The sequence below is a fragment of the Drosophila montana genome, unplaced genomic scaffold (assembly GCF_035044405.1).
Source record: "Drosophila montana isolate Dmon_TW-CO22-7 unplaced genomic scaffold, ASM3504440v1 contig_599_1, whole genome shotgun sequence".
NCBI lineage: Eukaryota > Metazoa > Arthropoda > Insecta > Diptera > Drosophilidae > Drosophila > Drosophila montana.
In genome coordinates this window covers 442,420-462,506 of record NW_026998916.1, presented here as the reverse complement: position 1 = coordinate 462,506, position 20,087 = coordinate 442,420, and the positions used below count along the sequence as shown (strand labels likewise).

At 35.3% G+C, this 20,087-nt stretch overlaps 1 protein-coding gene across 6 annotated transcripts in view; it reads left to right on the top strand.

Moving 5' to 3' along the window:
• Positions 1-10,976: 10,976 nt before the first annotated feature.
• The window catches only part of Cad86C (Cadherin 86C), a 40,699-nt gene continuing 31,588 nt past the window's right edge, over positions 10,977-20,087 (top strand). For 5 of the 6 annotated variants that reach the window (XR_010438130.1, XR_010438129.1, XM_064698349.1 and 2 more), the window contains exon 1: positions 10,977-11,215. The gene's annotated coding sequence lies outside the window, so the exon portion shown is untranslated. Of the gene's footprint in view, positions 11,216-16,446; positions 17,314-20,087 lie in introns of those variants that run through there. The other variant, XM_064698348.1, reaches the window with a different exon arrangement.

Here is a 20,087-nt window from a genome sequence, read left to right as displayed (position 1 = left end):
AATTCATTTCCAAGGATCTATATGAAAAATCATTTGAGACGTGTTTCACAATTTTCGCAGAATCCAAACTTTCTCGGTAAAAATGCTATTCAAAGATTTTTGGGCGAAGTTTTAGGTTTTGTCCTTTTTTTTTGTCGAATAAACTCAACTTAACTTTTTGGATTATTAACGGTTTCAAAATCACTTTCAAAGATCTTTATCAGAACTTATTTAACACGCCTTCGAAAACTTCACCGCTATTGGATGGAAAAGATTCTTACCACAAGAGTAACAAGGACGGAAACCCCTGATCTTTGGTTCTTTATTCGATGCACTTTAAGCATATTTAATAATAGAAATGGAGATTAAGATGGTACGGGTAGATTTCAATTTGTTGGGTTGGCAGAAAATGAGTTATCAAATTATTATACCCTTGTAGAGGGTATATTCATTGTGCAACGTATAGAAGGAGACATCTGCGATCATATAAAGTATATATATTGTAGATCAACAGCGAGTTGGTATAGCCATGTCAGTCTGTCGGTTTCTATGCGAATTTATCTCTCAGTTTTAGGGATATAGTCTTGAAACTCTGCATAGGACCGTCTCTGTGGCAGGTAGTTCATATGTCGGAACTTGGCATTTATCCTTACCTTTTATGTTTACTTAAATTATTCCTCAGCCAGTGGGCGATGAAAAGAAATGATTTTGGTTAATGGAGCGCGATTTCGGAACCAGCACGTAGAATATATGATGGAAGCTCGGCGCGAAGTTCAGGGAATCTCCTCGTCGGGCACTCCCCACTAAAGCACTATACTTGTTTCTATCTTCAAATATAAAAGAGTTTTTCCTTACTACCTAAATAAATGTCTAATTGACGACCATCACAGCAGAAATTTTATCTAAAGCTTCCTTTTGGGTCGAAAGCGAGCACAAAGTCGCTGTTTTTCGTATATTCCACCCACAAGTGGCCTTACAACGGCAGTCAAAGTTTATATGAAAAAAAAGAAATGTGCTTTGCAAAAGTGAGCTTGTTTGGATTTCGATTCGGTATACTGGTAATGTGAAGAGGCGAATCCAGCGACTTCTAGGCGTAGTTCAAGCAGACAAATAAATATATTAATGATATTGAGCAGAAATTTGATAATATACCTATTAAATAAAATTCTATTATTATTATCGTAAGCGCTAAAAATTAAAAATATTGTTGTGAGATTCATTCCCATTCTTCCTTAAGTTTATCTATTACCATCGGATCCCTACTACTGTCATATTATCTTATTTTGCGATAAAGAAGCTCCATATAATATGTCAATAACGTTCTGGACTCTAAGGGATGTTAAGCTGTCTTGTACCACCGTACAGCAGCTTTTCATGTCTACAGCTCTTCACAATTTATGCGATGTGCCTAGGATCGTTATCTTATTGGAAATTAAAAGTACCACCGAGATCCAACTGTTCGGCCTATATCCTAATATATTTGTATTTTGATGACCATAATTTTGGTCCATAACACTCTCAATTAATAATAAATATCCTACACCTGAAAACCAATACATTTCTACAACCATGTTTGACTGCAGAAATAAAGTTGCCCTCCTTTCCAAATATATTTTACGTAGACTTATCTGTGAACAGAAGTTGCCTCCAAAAATCAAGTCTCTAGTCCAAATGCTTTTGGATGAATTCTAAGCAAAGTTTGTGATTTTGTTTGCCTTAAGGGGTTTTCGACCTTTAGTGTGTCTTTTGTGGTCTGCTGTGAAACCATTATTGTTTTATATTCTTTTAACTGTTGGCGGATACACTGTAGGAGAACTCTTTGCAATCTAGTTTTTTCTTGTATGAAACTGTTTTGTTTCCCATTCGATCGGCCTCAAACTAATTTTCAAAGAGCTTTGATCAAATTCATTTGAGGGGTGTTTCAAACATTTGGAAAAATTCATTCCTCCTTGGTGGAAATGGGAGTCAAAGATTTGATGGGTGACGTTTCGTGATCAAATTCATATCCAAGGATCTATATGAAAAATCATTTGTTTCACAATTTTTGCAAAATCAAAGCTTCCTCTGTGGAAAGTGCGATTCTAAAAAATGAAAGCATAATTAAAAAGGTATTCTGCTGATCACCGGCAGAAAAGTAGAATACGAATTTTGTACCTTACATTAGATTTATTCATTATTATGTGAAGAGACCTATGTAAACAGAATAGCGACGAGGAATTTTTGAAACTAAATAAAGAACTGCTAGGAAAACTAAATTGATTCAAAGGAGGTGATTAAAATAATGAACACAGCTGTGCTCTGAGCCCTTACCCACAGGTTGCAGAAATGGAAAGACGTTTTGAAGAAAAAATAGACAGAATGATTATCAGTCTTTCGATAACATTTACTTGTACCCAATAGATGACTCTGCCAATTTAGAATTGAAACAAATTCTAGAATGTGATAATTTCCGACCATCTAAATCGACATAAAAAATCATCATGCGTTGTGGATAAAACCAAAAAACCATGAGCCTATAATTTCGACAATACTGTAGAGGTTAGGCCCAAATTAATACAGTTTGGAACTAAGATCAGAGAAACTCGCGGGGAGAGATAGAGGAAAATCGGATTTCTTCTGAAGCTATTGTAAGAATTCCCCCATGCCCCATGTATATGTGAAAGGGCAATAATAGATGAAATCAAAAATAACAAATTGTTAAAGAAAGCGGCTTTTTAAGCAAATTGACTGACAGCTCTACGTTGCTGTATGAGGGTATATTACAAAAAATCCAAGTTGTTTAAAAAAACAAGATCACAGAGTGTTTCGAATTTGTTGTTTCCAAAGGGTGCATACAATTTTTCCCAAAAAGGTACAGGGAACACCCAACTTTAAGCTGACCGCATATCTCGCCTTTATTTGTTTTCCGAGCTTTCTTATTTGCAGTTGCAGAACAACCCTATTAATCCCCCAAAACTGCAATAACAGTTGTCAAGGATTTAAGGGAAAGATAGTTTGACTCCCTCTAATGTGGAGAAATGGGTATATAGGTATAAAAGCAGTGCTAGTGAAAGTATCAAAGTAGCAGTAAAGCGCCGAGCAAGTATATTTTTGAAAGCAGCAGCGTAACATCCCAAAACTGTTTCCCGAGCAACAAAGAGTCGATCAAAATATATCTAAAATTACACTAACAAATTTGCTAAGAACAACTGCAGCGACCCTATGCCCAAATAAAGCTCCAGTTTAAGGTATAGAAAGCAGCGCACAGCAACAACGCAGATTAGTTTTTCCCTGTGCCCGCGCGCTAACTTGCAGTTTTCTACATTGCGTCGCACCCGTGTCCATTTCGTTAGCGCATGCTCGACTGGCAGCTCTTCTGAAATGTTGATCAGATTAAGAGCATTATTTTAGTATTTTCAAGAGCCCAAAAGAAAAAAAGTAAAAATTAAAGTTATTGTATTTCTGCGCTTAAAAGGAAAACTATAAAACCGAAGACATGAAAGAGAATCTACTCGGGAGTTACCGACTAGGGAAACTGAACCCCCTTCTAGCAACACCAAATGTAGCTCGAGCTACGAGCTCGTAATCAGTAATACAAATAAATAAATAAATAACAAATAAATAAAGCAGCAAATAGAATTACTTGCCACCGCCTCTACTCGACATCCATACCATTAATTTTCTTCTCGCCAAAAAAAAAATTTCAGCAAATACACACAGCACACAAAACCATACAATCGCAATTTCAGTGATGTTTATATACATATGTACATATATTCAATAAACCCGAGCTTGAATGGGAAACTGTACCTGTATACAGAAATCTTTGTAATGTGCACTAGCTGTCGCGAAAACGTGTCAACATAAGCACACGTTTTCTTTAATAACTTCTGTGTTTCTTAATATGTACGATAGAATATTCCTATAATCTTAAAAGGACAACAGCATTAATATTGTGGTAAATAAGTGGATATTTCCAATTGATTTTTTTATTTGATTTATAACAAAGGGGTGTAGGCGGGGCTATAACATGAACGATAATTGTATATTTATACGATATTAGGATATTTAAGAAGCTACAAGTCAAATTTGATGACTACAGCTCTTAAAACTTAAGAGATTTGCTGAAAAAACAGCATTTCGTCATAGTTTTCCTGGAAACGTGGCAAGCAGATTGTTGCTGAGTTCAGGGTACACAAATGTGGAAAACTTCAAAAATTTCAGCCTTAACGCAGTTAAGCTACACTCGGAAAATGACATTGTTAATAAAATATTGTCCAGAAAACATTCTTGTTTACCTAATATGCTCAATTTCATATTGGAAGAGTTGGATCGACAGATTTGAGAACACGGGTTAATTGTTTAGTTGTAGACGAATACGTTGTTTATACCCAAATACTTGCCGGTCCGAAGCGATAGATATAATGCTCTAACAGTTAATTAAGTAGCTGAATTTATCGCTGACACCGTTCGACATTTCGAATCTGCATATCGTTCATGGGAAAAAAGCTAGTGGGCAACTTGACTCGGCAAGACTCATTAAAAACAAGTAAAAGTGCCCAACTAGGAAATACCCTAAACCCAGAGTCGCACAAAAAAACAATGACGCATGCTCGCCGCAAGAGTATTCTTCTTCTGCACTTTGCGGGTCGGAGATGCCTCCTTTTGCCCGTTACATAACATTGCACAAAAATATTCTTATTTGTTCTAAATTTATGCCAGTTGTTTACATTTCAGCCCTGGCTAAAGCGAATACATTTGCAGCGCACTGTGGAACGAACACATAGAAGGAGACGTTAGCAGTATCAACACTCAAAATAGCGATGTCCGTTTGTTTATATTCGTTATATATGAGAAATATTTTCTAATCATCGGACCACAATATCATATAACGACTGTTAAATTTTCAACGGTGTTAAATAACATAAGCTAGAGAAGAGACCGGCTGTTAACGATGGTTGACGTAAGCTATAAAAGAGAACAGGTGCTGTTGTTGTTAATTAACTTAGCCAAAAAATCTTACTGTCTTCAGAAGTCAAAGTGTCACCTGGTGCAAGAGAAAGTTAACCCTTAAGGGGACATATTGCCAATAGGATAAAACGTATTCTATTTTCGAAAGTTTGTAGAGTGCATTCAGTTGCTGCAAAATCAGCATTTTGCTTTGGGAACGGATCAATCTGCGCTTTCTATAGGACGACCTCTTTTAGTTCCCATAAGTAATCGCTGCTCTTAAACTTTGTCTTGTACTCAACTGGCGATACGGTGTTACATAAATCATTTGCCCCACCCCTCCCGCTAGACCCTATCAATGTTTCAATTATCAAAGTAGTAAATAACACAAAGCACAGCCTCATTTACGCTGTTTTATACATATTAAAAAGAAATTATTCGTCATTAAAGAAATAATAAAAAACCACATGTCTATGTATAAGTCCTCACCATTGCCTTGCCTCACCCTCCTCTTTCCGTCTAACTATAATAATTGATAATCTATTAGAAACATAATTGTCTCGAAATGTGCACCTCATAGAAGGAGACATCTCCGACCCCATAAAGTATATATATTCTTAATCAGTATCAATCTCCGAGTCGATATAGCCATGTCCGTCTGTCTATTTCTATGCATTGGAATTTATTAGTTTTACTATGCTCCTCATATACATATATGCAAAATCCAATTAACATTGGACCACTATATCATAGGAAGGATCGGTCGAAAATTAAGTTGCTCTATGGAAAACTTGTTTGTTTTTCAAGATATCTTGACTTAATTCGCCATTTTCAAGTTTCACTATGCTTCCCACATTTATGCTAAATCTTGTTTACATCGGATCACTGTATCATAAAGCTGCAATAGGAACGATCGGTTAAAAATTCGGTTGTTCTATGGAAAACTTGTTTGTTTTTCAAGATATCTAGATCAAACTCGCCATTATCAAGTTTCAATGCTCCCTTCATTTATGCACAATCTTGTTTACACCAGATCACTATATCATATAACTGCCATAGTGTTTTTCAAGATATCTTAACCTTCTTAGATACGGGCAAAGCATTATCAGCATTATAAAAAGGTTGGGTGTGCAAGGGTATTAAATCTTCAGCGTGCCGAAGATAGCCATTCTTTCTCGTTTACTTTGAATAAAAAATAAATGTGCCTTCCTTATTCTTGTTCTTCTTCTAGGCGGCTGGTACCCTAATTTCCATGCTCCATGGCAAAACAATGAAAACTAATGAAAAATGTTATCCGTCATTGTTAACTCCATTTCCATTTCTGTGGTGTTTTTACATTTTTTATTATTGCTTCGTGTGCTTGTGAATTGTTATTACAAATTAAATTAGCAAAGACACAAATTGAGAATTGCTGACTCCAAATTGGCGCCCAGACACCTAATTATATGGCTACACTGTTTTTAATGTTTTTGATACAATTTTTGACCACCGTTCCAATACCCCAACAGTCGATCAGTCCTTAAATATATATTTAAATAGATTGATTGCGCTTATCAAGATTAAATACTAAGCGAAATCCCAGCAACAGAGACCCATATACGTAAATATGTCCTATAAAAACAAAAAAAAGTCAGACCTTCCCATTCACCCACTTGGCTAAGCGAAAATATGCTCATTGACAGAATATTGACAGAAGCTATTTCACTTTTTGGGCGTCGGCGTCGCAGTATTCCCACTAGGATAAAAGTGCCGCACTTGCCTTGGCTGTTGCCGCCAACGACTGCAGAAATAGCGGTAACTCCCAACTCACCATCACATGCGTACCAGCTTGCGGCCAATGACTGATGGAGGTTGGGGAATGGAGGTGGTGGGTAGGGTTTCCGTCCGTGCCAAAACTTTTGACTGCAATTCAATAAACAAACGGGATCATTAAATATTTCATCCGATTTGTAGTGCATGCTTCGACTTTGGCGGGTATTGAGAGCGAACTAATCAAAGGCTGAACTAAGAATGTGAATGGATATGAATAAGCTTCAAGAAGCCCTCGGCGGACCAAGCACCCCACAACCAAATTTGTCGGAGCACATTGTGCGCTGCCAACAACTCTACCGCTCCGTCTAAGGTGTTTAAATGAATGTTGCCAGGATACAGGTGCCAGGTGAAACCATTTTGTTATTTTTATTTGCTTTGACAGTCAGCACGTGAAACTCAAAGCAAACGCTGCGGACTTGGAATTTGCTGCATACGCGAACTTTGAATATTTGCAGTTGAGCCCAAGGTTTACCTAGGCAACGGTGAAGATGCATAATTAATTTTTGTTGCGTTCGGCAGTTACCTTCAGTCAGTCGTCGAATGATGTTTGTTAAAAAGTCATTTGTAAAATTCGTTCAAATGAAAATAACTGAACGGAAATATAAAAGGAAACACTTGAGTTAAAAATTCGGAACACAATGAAGCCATTCACAAACGTAAATTACATATTTTCCCCGGTACGCAGATTCGTCTTCTACCGCGAATTATTGTACCCTTATAGGCTGCTCGATAAGGAAGCAGCCTTCTATAGGCGCGAGGCTCCGTACCCAGCTAGAACTCAATAGACTTAATAACTTATATGTGCGTATGTAATAAAAGTACATATTACTCATATTCTCTATCTTAATCACTTATTAGGTACATATGTATAGTCAAACATTAAAACACACGAACTGCCCGCTTAGTTTTTAATCTTCATAAAATTCTAAATTGAAAAATGGACCTAACTGTTGTGAAATGTTAATCTGTGTATATGGCAAGATCGCTTAATCCACATATCAAGTTTGGTTTATCTAGCTCGTTCATACTAACGGACAGAATATTGGACATGCTAAAAAGCTATACCTACAGTATGAACTCAAATAAATTATGACTCTGCCATGGTAATTACTTTTTTACCCTGAAGCCAAGGATAATGGTTTATTTTCATGATCAGAATGCGGCTAAGTGGTCTTATCTATGTCCGTTATTCTTTTCGTCCGTATGAACGAGGTCGACATCTCACAAGCTAAAAACTTGAAATTATAAAAGCTAGCATTTCACAATTTAAGGTGCATTAGCTGTGAGATCTGGATATGACTGTGTAGAAGGGATCCAGAAGTTTGACGGCAGCTTGACGCATGGTTCATAGTTTCCCAGTCGGGATTTGCCGAATAGAGAAGTTTCACTTATTCTGCATTTTATTTTTTTGTATTTCGAAGACCTTTTTATTTGCGAAAAACTATGTAATGATGATTCTAATATGTTGGGGATAGGGGTATTCGGATCGGTCACCTTAGAATTACTTTTTGGATATCGACAACTAACGTATTAATGATATTCTTTCGGTCTGTGATAAATAGACTGTGTGGAAAATATTCTTTTATAATGCAAATTTCTGGTACTAATGCTGCTTTATGCAAAGTCTCAAGATCGGTTGAAATTTTAAGCACTGGTAGATCAAAATTTATAGTTTTCTTAACGATTTTTTGCATTGTGAAACTTGGCTAGTACTTTTCTCTTAATGTAATACTAAACTAAACTTCTTCCAACACCAAAAGCACCTCGCGCTATGCGCGTACTTGCTGTCGGATTCTGCAGGAGTCGCATCACATTAGAATTAACCAACATTTATGTAGACGAGAAAGAAGGGCTATCTTCGGCACGCCGAATATTTAATTCCCTTGCAGAACCTTTTCATAATGCCAATAATCCTTTGCCGGTATCTAAGAAGCACAAGGAAAATAGTTAATGCCGAGTATGGTTAAGATATTTTAAAAAACAAAAAAGTTTTCCATACAAGAACTTAATAACTGACCGATCGTTTCTATATGATATATTGGTCCGATGTAAGATTTTGCATAAATATAGGGAGCATAGTGAAATCTCTAAATGGCGAATTTGGTAAAAATATCTTGAAAAACAAAAAAATTTTCCATAAAACAACTTTATTTTCGACCTATCGTTTCTGAGGCAGCTATATGATATAGTGGACCGATTTTGATAGGATTTTGCATATATATGAGGAGCACAGTAAAACTAATAAATGCCGAGTTTGGACAAGACACATAGATGAACAAAAAAGTTTTTCACACAAGATCCTACTTTTCGACCGATCGTTCCTATGGCTGCTATATGATATTATGGTCCGATCCAGCTGGTAATGCAAGGTTTCCTAACGATAGCTTTAAAACTGAGAGACTAGTTCGCATAGAAACAGACAGACGGACATGGACATATATCGACTTCGCTGTTGATACTGATCAAATTACGGAGATGTCTCCTTCTATGCGTTACCCCTTACAAGGGTATAAAAAGAGGTCGTACGTACACGTATGTAGTTTAGCGAAACGGCTGTTCGTTGTAAGCAAAGTTGGCAAGCTTCTCAAGCACTTGTCTGTTCTATCTCCCACACTTGTTCGCTCGTTTTCGATTAAGGCGAAGCAAGGAAATTGTTTTAAGCCACAGCCAATTAACTTGTAAAATCAATATAAATTTCATCCAATAACGCAATATAATGTCGCCGAATTCTTCATCTTCTAATTTCTTGGCTATAGTTCTTAAAACAGTTGCTAAGAAACATTGCCTTGACATCAATTAAAGTGGCGATAAACTTATATTCAAAATTAGGTGACTTTAGCTCTTTAAAACTAAGAGGCTTGCTCAAAAACATTAGTTCGATATCAATTTTAACCAATTTGTTGAAAACTGGCCAAGTCATCGACTATAGCTATAAACTCATACCACTAACCATACAACGCATAGACATGTCAAACAGCAGAATATATATATATATATATATATACTTTGTTCACATGCGACTTGGTTAGTTCGGTAGTATTTTTAGCAGGCATATATGAAATCTTGTGCTCTCCTGCCAACAACGGTCCATTTTCGCTTTTTGATATATATATATGAATATAGATTGTATAAAAGTCAAAAATGAATAATATGTACAATGAACCATCATACTCCCGTCCTCCCCGAAAACTATTAATTACCAATTTATTGCAAACGAAATTGGAAACATCAAGACTGCCATGTAATGGGTGATATGTCGACGGTTAGCCAACTACACTACCCAATCGACTGTTTTGGGCCAGCCAAAAATACATATGACATCATTGTAGTTGAGAAAACCATTAAAAGAATAGAAAGATTTTAATTGTAATTGTAGGCTCCATTCATTTCCATTTGTTTGTTGTTTTTATACCCTGAACCGATTGAAAATGTGTTTAAAAGGGTAAACTGAAAAAATCTCGGACCTCATAAAATAATATTCTTACTCAGCAAACATTCAAATTCAAACATTTGGAGGTGATAAACATCTGTTCTTTGTAAACAAGGTTGGCAAGCCTCTCTTACACTTATCGCCGCTAGTATAAAATACATATTATTTTTTAGCTCACTCAGGCAGACACTAGGCGAAGTAAAGAAATTGTTTTGAGCCACAGCCAAATAAAACGCAATAAATCAATATAAAACTTTCGGATAATAAACACATTATAACGCGTTGTTGTAAAAATTCAATGTTTTCTTTTATTCTTGGCTTTAGTTTTCAAAATAGTTGCTTAAAAACATTGGCAACTCAACAGATAACTAGATCCGTTTCCAAGCAATCGACAAAAATTGATATCAAAATCCTGTTTTTTGAGCAAATATCTTAGCTTTTAAAAGCTAGAGTCATCAAATTTGACACATTGCATCTAGAAAAGTATCAAGTGTTTTCACTAATATTGGATTATTGTTAATATTAATGTGCAAATTAGGCAATTATTTTACTTATTTGCATTAATAGTTCGATTTTGAGGTGAGATTAGCGGCGATATGCAGATATTACCCGACGTAGTTATTTTTCGGGCTTCTTCGTATATTTTCAGGCATTATCATGTCTTATTACTTCTGCGAGGACAAAGTCAGTCGTTGGTATTTCGGAACAAAAGACGGAACAAATACCTGGGTTAATGATATAGTAAGCCATGATTCGATCGGTAATATTCAAACCCCAAAAATGTTTTTTGAATTTATAACTTAAATTTTTTTTAACATAACTACTTAATTTTCAAAATAGGCCTTGATAGATTATACAAAATTCCCCTCTATTTATTCCATATTTTTTGTGACCCAAATAAATTCTATAATTCTGATAAAAAATATGGCGAACTGGTAGTTTTGGTGCACCTAACACACGCGAACCAAAGCGAAAATACTTATGGATGCTATTAAAGCTGAATTTGATTTTCCATTTGGCGGTCACATTGCTTGCGTGGACAGACGTATAAACTAAGGCAAACAAGTAATTAAATATTCCCACATACTCTTTATGAATATAGCGTCAGCATGCAAATGAAACCTCAACAAGTCAACCCTAGTTATAGCACACAGCTAAACCCAAACATTTCACTAAGTTAGCCATACTAAGCAAACATATATGTATAACTTCTGACTTTTTTGGCTATTAGCTGGACAGAATAAATCGGTGGACCCCAAAAACCAATTCCTCTTCGTCCCCACGCTATTTATACTTAGCCCTTAGTTTCGTTACCGGCCTCCAGGTCAGAATTCATGAATATCTACGAATTAATGGAAAGTCCAGTTGCTTGTTATGACCACTACTGGTAACCATGGTTGTAGACTTTACGGCGAGAGCCAGAGAGGTCATTAGAATAACTTGCATGAATACCCCATTAGGGTGTTTCAGTAATATTTTTGGTGTAGGCCTTACCGCCCTTCTAATCCTTTTGAATTTTTTGGCACTGCGAAGGTTTCTCAATCTGTGCCAATTATTTTATTTTGTTATAAATAAACTTAGATGACGTTTAATGTCACATGAATATAAGTAAAAGGTTAGCGTTCAAAATTCCTGGAGTTTTTGTTTTGAGGTCATACATCATTCTTGAGTAAGCAATTAATTTGAATTTCTACCAACTACGAAAGCCATGGCCATTCCAAGTTCCAGTTTGTTCGTTGACTCAGACACGCTAGTGTATATTCCAAGACTAGAAATACTTAATATACCTAGCTAGCGCTCTCGGTCAAGCCATACGCAAATCAAATCCGCAGTCCTTTAGAAGTGGTCAAGAGCTTGTGTTAAATTGTGTTTTGTGCGGGCGTTTAACAAAATTTAAGTGGGGCTCGCTAACTAATTATAAAATAACATTGGCTCTTAAAAAGTACCTATTAAATCATTGAAATATGATCTAACTGCAATATAAATTTCGTGTAAGCATAAGCATATGCACAAAGTCCATATGTATAAACTTATTTATTTTATTTAAAAGGTAGACACGCCTTTCTTAATTAATTTTTGTTTGCTGAAGTATATTAAATTATATTGAAGTGATGAATATTTATTTAAATTATATGTCAATCAACGGAATATGTAAAATACTAAATAATCAAAATACTTTATATATCTATAAAAACTGTTTGTCATGACTGACTGACGATTAACCCACAGCTCGAACCGTAAGAACTAGGAAGTTGTTTTTATTAAAGTGTTCTTATGTGATTATTTAATGGAAGTGCAAGCGAATCGTGAAAAACGGTTGGATGAAAGTTTTTGGTTTACATTTCATTCATTTTTAAATATCTTTGTTTACATTCATTAGAGATGTGCTTTTACACTTTTCAGAAAATCCATCTATCCAAGCCGGTGAAAAATGCAGATCTAACATTTTTTGGGGAAAGCCCTAACTTTCTTCCATTCGGCTTAAAACTAATTTGTATTCTCTAGTTGGGAGTGCTCGACTAGGAGATTCCCTGAACCCCGAGCCAAGCTGCCTTCACAAACATCGCAGCTTCCTTATACACAACATCACACATGCACGCACTTCAGTGTCTATGCTTATGAAATGTGCGATCTTTTTGAAATTTAAGGGGCATTAATATGGCGTCCAAATGTGTATAATTCCCAAAGCCCAGCTTTTTGTGAAACGGGGGAGGTATTCGAAAAGTTATAAGCTCGATATGATAGATATGCTTAAAAACCCGGATTTCAATATCGATACATACGGACGGACAGACAGGCAACCGGACATGGATAGATAGGCTTGGCTTTTGTTGCTAATTAAAAAGATGTAAACTTTTTAGAATCGCAGATGTTATCTATTGCCTTTTATATAAATTCGCACAAAATCATTCTACCTCTTTTACCCATTTTCAATAGGCAAAGGACATACTACATATAAGAAAATATATATATAGGGCAAATGCATAGGAACGTGCTGACAATTTAAACGGCTTCGTGTCTCTTTAAAGTAAATTGCACAAACAAAACGGTACCATTTACATTTTATAAGCACCGGTTATTCAAGAATGCATTCATCATTATTTGGGGCTGAGAGTGTTGCGTGTTTTGTGTATGCATGTTTTTATAAATTACGCATGTTGAGGTAAATTTCAGCTAACTAGAGGGTATCTCTTATTCGGATACTCTTTTCTTAACAACTTTCGTTGTTTTTTTCTTTTACTGCAGGCACATCAAGACTGACCGATTTACTTAAAACAGCTCAAGTAATAAAAGTTTGGCTTAAATACAACATACAGATAAGATCGCCGAGGTTCTTGTTGTATTTAAAATGTAGTTTAGTGAGCTGACCTTTTAGCCCATCAACGCAGATAAGCAATAAATCGAAATGCATAAGCTAGTACCAACTGTAAGTACTTACTTGCTTTTTACATCGACATACACTTATGTCAGTAAGTGTGAAATTTCAAACAGGCAATGCAATTAACCTAAATCTAAATAAAATGTTTGGTTGCGTGTAAGTTAGGTAGATAACATGTTTTCTGAGGTAAATTCTATGTGATTTGGAACATTTTGTTTTCTTTTACATACCGCAAGACTACCCAGTGCAGATATTTATTTTTATATATATGTAATAGTATAAACGGGTGTCAAAATTCAAACTTGTAAAAAAAAACAGCTTTCGAGGAAATCGCGTGTGTTTAGCACTAGAATGTACTTTGCATGCTGAGCATATTAACACGATAATGCTCAACAAAATGTACGCAAAGGAAACCCGCAGCCATGATAATATTTAATAAATATATTATACAAAGCTGTTCCAATTGCCAGTACGTATACAAGAATTGTAGTTGAGAAAATATTTAAAGCAAAAGGAAAATTTTATATTATATTTTTAATGACGTAGTACGAGTTGGTTTCAAATAATCGATAGTTTGACCCGTTTATATATATATATATATTTTTTTTGTGAATATATAAATTATACTTATATAGAATTTGAAAGTTGTGACTCAATTTGAACTGGCAACCTCCCGCTTGTTAGTCTGCACACAGGCTCATGACTTCACATTTGCGTTTTTATTTTTTTCCATAACTCGTAGGTCGAATTCTACTCCCTTTCGACCCAAATGCAAGATTCTGTAAAGAATTTAGATTTCTATCACCAATCAGTCGGTCCGGAAATACTCTTAAAATACAAATTACATATATGTATTTTTTTAGTGAAAATTTTGAAATCTTATTATATTTATTAAAACGGATAGCTATATTTTTAAAGATTATTCCGGCCTTATCTAAATATTAAAATGTTTTCTTACACTCGTAGCTTCGTTTAGGTTCTTCAACTTATTGAAATGCTTAGAAAATGTAATAACTTATAATGCGTCACAAAGGTGGCCATGCAAGGGTCACACGAAACCTTAGCAAGGTCAGGTCGTTAACAATTAGATTATTATCATAAATACAATAAAGCAGACTATTGACTGAAGTTCTTTTTCACCCCAGCCCTTTGATGAAAGCTATTTGTATTGCTTGCAACTAAAAAATAAAATTGATCTGAGAGAAAAAGGCAAGGACGTGGATATATTCATATGTATATAAATTTGATATTGCATTGAGAAGAGTGTTTAAAGATGGGAAAATATTTGAATTGCGGGCACAAATCCCTGAACCTGTTGAAAATGACTAAGAGAGTATAAAAGTACTCTAGATGGAACTACGTTCAACACTTTAAGCCTCAAGCTCTTATAGGTTCCGAAATCGACATTTTTATTCACATGGGCGACGGATCAGATCAACTCCTACAGCCTGCTGAACATGAATATACATATTTTATGGGGTAGGAGATGATTCCTTTTGCCCGTTGCATACGTTTGCACAAATCAGTATTCACTTTTTAGCCGTTTTCAATAGGCTCACCATATAAAAACATATGTATATACCGACACGTACACGCAGAAAGCTGACAAGACATCGGCAAAACACCATAAGTTTGTTTTGCAAATGTTATACGAGAATATATATTTCAATATCAAGTCTCTAGCTTTTGTACTTTTCGCGCTAATACACACGGAAAGGCAGTCGGGCAGACATGGCTGCATACTTTTGCAAAACAAAAACTGTATACCTTTTTTAATTATGTTCAATAAGTTCACGGTGCTATTAGTTTGTCAGTTAGTTTAAAGTAATGAATTGGTTTGAAACATAAAGTTATCCCTTAGGGTGGACTGATTTTTAAAATACGTATTCATTCCTTTATAATAGGGCTTTGAAAATAGGCTTGAAGCAGAAAATTTACCTTTTGCTCATATAAATTTCATAAAACATAAAATTCGAGGGGAACATGCAAAAATATCCGACTTGTTCTTACGTTTTTGTGCGATGATCACAAATCAGTCAGGACAAACAGTTTTATATATAAAAGTCTATAAAGTATAATTCGGCCTTACTCCGGCCGTGTCTTTTCCTTAAATATTATAGTTCACATTGCAAAAATTTTTCGACTGTGGAAAATAATATGGAAATAACCATTTCCCGCCTATTTTAGACTCGTGTTTTGTAGCTTGAAGCCGACATAAAAACTTTTGCACAAGAACCTTAGACCTCCATTTTCAGCCAAAGAAAAGTGAGTTTTGCGAAAAACCGTGTCAAATAATCTTTGAAAATGAGTTTAAATCCGATCGGATATTAAGCCAGTTCTTTATGTAGAGTTTTGAAAGCACGTTTCGCACAAGTTTTAATTCACAAAGGAAGACGATCAAATGATAAACAAAAAATTAGTATACAACCATTTTCTGTCAATTTTCAACAGTAGCGGGTAAACTTCACAAAATCGTATAAATCGTATAAAGTTTTGAAAATAATTTTGAAGCCAATCAGACGTTTCCCATGCAACCTCCATCAAAAAAGGCAATTATAGAAAAAAGTTAACTTCCTAACTTGAAAGTTAGGGCTGAACAGGACAAACAGTTTTTTATATTGAGATTATTTGATTACAAGACATAAATTTCTTGTAAGACGAGTTCAATCTTAAACTTTAAGGTTTCATTGTATAAAAACTGTATAAGAACATATTTTAGATATGTACTATACGTATGTAATATTACACTGGCGTCGTCAATATTCTTGCTTTGTTGCTGCTTAAATATGTAGCTGAACGTTGGCCGGTCAAATAAAGAGAACAGAATAGAAACTGGCTCGCAAATGTGCCATCAGCAAAGAGCGCTGGTAAACGTAAGAAGAAGAGCGCAATGATATTATACCAACTACTTACATACTGATACTAGTACAACAAAACCGGCTTTCTGTTTCTGTGTGCGATCTCTGGGCGTTCTCTTGACGAATACGTCTCGGCTTAACTGAGACTCCATCGGCAACTGCTCAGCCACAGCTCTAGCTTGGTCTTTCTGCTCGATTTACCTGCAGTACCATTTTAACAACGACGCGGAATACAACAATCAAATCGAAGTATTGAATCTATTTAATGTATAACAGAACAGGCTCGGGTTCATCGGTATAATTTTCACGATCTTTAAACTTATTAATATATATATTACAGTGGAGTGCAGTGAAAAATGAAATAAATTTCCCATATTTTAAGTACATGTGTCACGCAATATACATTTGTTATGTTGTTAATGCGGAATGTACCGCTTTTAAAAAAACAAGAAATTTGAGTAGAGAATTATAACCCATTATGAAGAGGTCTAAAGAGATGTGCTCGTTTTTTATCCAGTTTGTTTAATCTGCGAACGGGTCGATTTTTAACCACTGAACCGCTAAACAAGTTACTGCCTGTTTTTATTCTGCTACTTAACTACTTGTTACAGACACACCATTGAGATTCCCATGTACCATTTTAATTATGTGTTAAATTGTAAACAATTGGAGTAAAATCAAATAAGAAGCAAGCATACATAGTGAACACTATTAAGTTATAGGAACAATAATAAAAACTTTACAAATTGAATGCACATCTAAAATAACACACAATGTCGGAGCCTTTGCATAATAAATATATTCAGATGTTGAAAATTCCATAAATGTAACATTTATAACATAATATACTTGCTGCAGTAAGGAAATGACAAAGCTGACCTGTTTTTGGACTTCAACATATTTATCATAATTCTTACGCATATAAGGTATTTATAACAGGCTTTATCACTTAATATTTTAATGAAAATGCACTTGAAAATAGGAATATAGGTTAAAAAAAAAAAAGAAAAAATAGTTTAGATCTTGCCTGTTTATGCCGCGATACTGCGGAAATCAATATACTTAACATACAGTTTTTAAGCTAGCGTCGACAAATTTGCACGTTATCTCCTCCAAAGATCATGTCAAATTTAATGCGAATACGCCTTACGCCTACCGTCGAAGACAAATTGGAAAAGACCTGGTGTAGTTAATTAGATATTTGCACACTTTGCAAGACAATTCTTTTCGGTGGCATTCGTAAATCTACCAACCGACAACACCTAATTTTAACAGTAGTTGCAGTCCAGTAAAAGACAGTGTACCAATTATATTAATCGTGTGTAAAAAAGGCGATTGATTTCATATCTCAAAAATCTATTAAGCTAAGTGAAAAAAAACCGATTTTGTTGAGCAAATAATTACATATGTTATATTTTATAAAATCACAAGTCTTTATGAAAAAAAAAAAACAGTATGCACTCCTAGATCAAGTTCAGGACAAATAATATACCTTTTATTAAAACGCGTTAAAATTATATTCATTGTAATATTGGAAAATTTAAATCTGTCTCTTGCAAAATGCTATTGAAAATTTATAAGAAATAAGAAAACACATTTTCATTGATCTGTCAATAGAAAATTAAATTTCTCAATGATTATTGAAAATATTTTTTTTTTACCATATGTGATTTATGCGAAGAACGTACAAGTGTAAAAAAATTGCGAAAAGCGGTTGTAAGAAAATTTTTTGTTTACCATCCGATCGGCCGCAAATTCATTTTCAAAGATCTTCGCTGAAATTCTTTTCACACTTTTTGCAGGGCCAAGTTTTCTAGGTGGAAAATGAGGATGGCAAAGTTTTAAGTTTTGTCCGATTTGCTTCAAACTTAATTTCAAAGCTCTACTTATTAACTTATTATATAATAGGTGTTTCTGATGTTTTGGAAATTCTAGCCGCAACTGTGGTAAGTTGAAGGAAAACTCAAAATCAAAGCCTTAAAATCATTAGCAAAGATCTTTGTGAAAATTCAGTTGAGACGCCTTTCCCATTTCGGAATATCCATCACTCCTTGGTGGAAATGGGAGTCGAAAATATAGCGGGTAAAGTTACGCGTCCGGATTAATTTCCAAGGATTATAAAAATTAATTTTAGACGTGTTTCGCTCTTTTCGGACAATTTTAGCTTCAGTCAGTCAGAACAAACAGTTTTATATATAGAGATATATTGCGTATTTTTATATGGTATGGACGCCGGCTCCATTCAGTTAAAGTAGAGAAAAACAACTCGAAATCGACCTTGTCTGACCCACTTTAGACGCCGCAGTGCCAAACTGACAGCTGTGCGGCATTTTAATATTTATGTACGGAGCTAACAAACTTATATATAATGCAAACATTTGATGTGGAACCCCATGCGTGTTGCGAGTTTTGCAAGCATTTTGCTTTGGCTTGTAGAATACCAGGCAAATCAAAGCTATGCAGTACAGGCCATAAGACAACAACCGTTGCCATCGCACCGCCGCCATTAACGTATTTTTCCGTTTAAAAAGCGTCTCATTTATACAAATTTAATACAGCGAAGAGGGCACAATGATATCGATAATGATTAATTTAACACTCAAATTAAATTGGATTTAAGAAGCAAGTCATAACCATATAAGCTCCAATGGTGTTCTCTCATTATGAATGCCAACTACGAGAACTAATACAAACGCCTTCGTTGGGTTATTAATATATTATTATTAATATAATTATATTTTTTTTTTAAAAAAGTGTTTTGATCAACGCATTGACATTAACAATACTTACAGAATCCAGAACTCAAATAAAATGGGTGTCGAAATATATATACACGTATGCTGCTTAAGTCTTTTGTTTTCTATCACGTGTAACACGTGTAATGAAAATGTTTTCCATGCATCAGCTGTGCTGCTTAAGGTATATACCATTGCCCAACAGTTTCGGATCATAAGAGTGTGGTTCAACTGAAGTTGGAAATTAAAATTTCGAGTAAGACGACCAGTCGCTAAATAAAGAACAATAACAGCACGAGCTCACATAAAGACAATCTTAATGCCTGACGCCCACAATGTTGTCGTCGTTGTCTGTATTATGACTACGATCGTCAACGTCGCCACTTCAGCAATATGGCAAGCTGGCGGTCCTGCCCCATTCTCATACAGCTCTAGCCATGGACAGCCTCAACTCGTCGTATTTGCTGCACTGACACTAAAGTGAAAATAATTTTTTAGCTTTTGAACAGAGTAATTGCGACAGACAGCGCAAAGGCAAACCCTTAACCATGGCTGCAAGTAGATTTGTACCACAGTGCCGCCTCTGTGGCCATGCCCAATCTTATATTTCAGGTCGAGTGCCGCCTATGCACTCGTATTCATAAGTCTCTCTCTTTGTTTGGCCGTCTACCTAGTTTCCCTCCCCCGCAGATGGCAATTTACAATACATGTTATTGTTGAAGTATTTGAAAACCCTCGCTTTTACATGTATATGAATATTTGTATACCCTGAACCTATTAAAATGGGTAAAAATAGATATATATTTGGTCAAGATCAATAGCCTATCTAGCGAACAGCCGATCCTGCTAAATCCGTCTATCTCGTCGACTCGAGCACTATAACAGCTAGAGACTTGGAATAGTAATTGCAACATCCATAAACTAGCCTGGACTCGAAACTCGTTGTAACTTTGCAGAAATGTCTA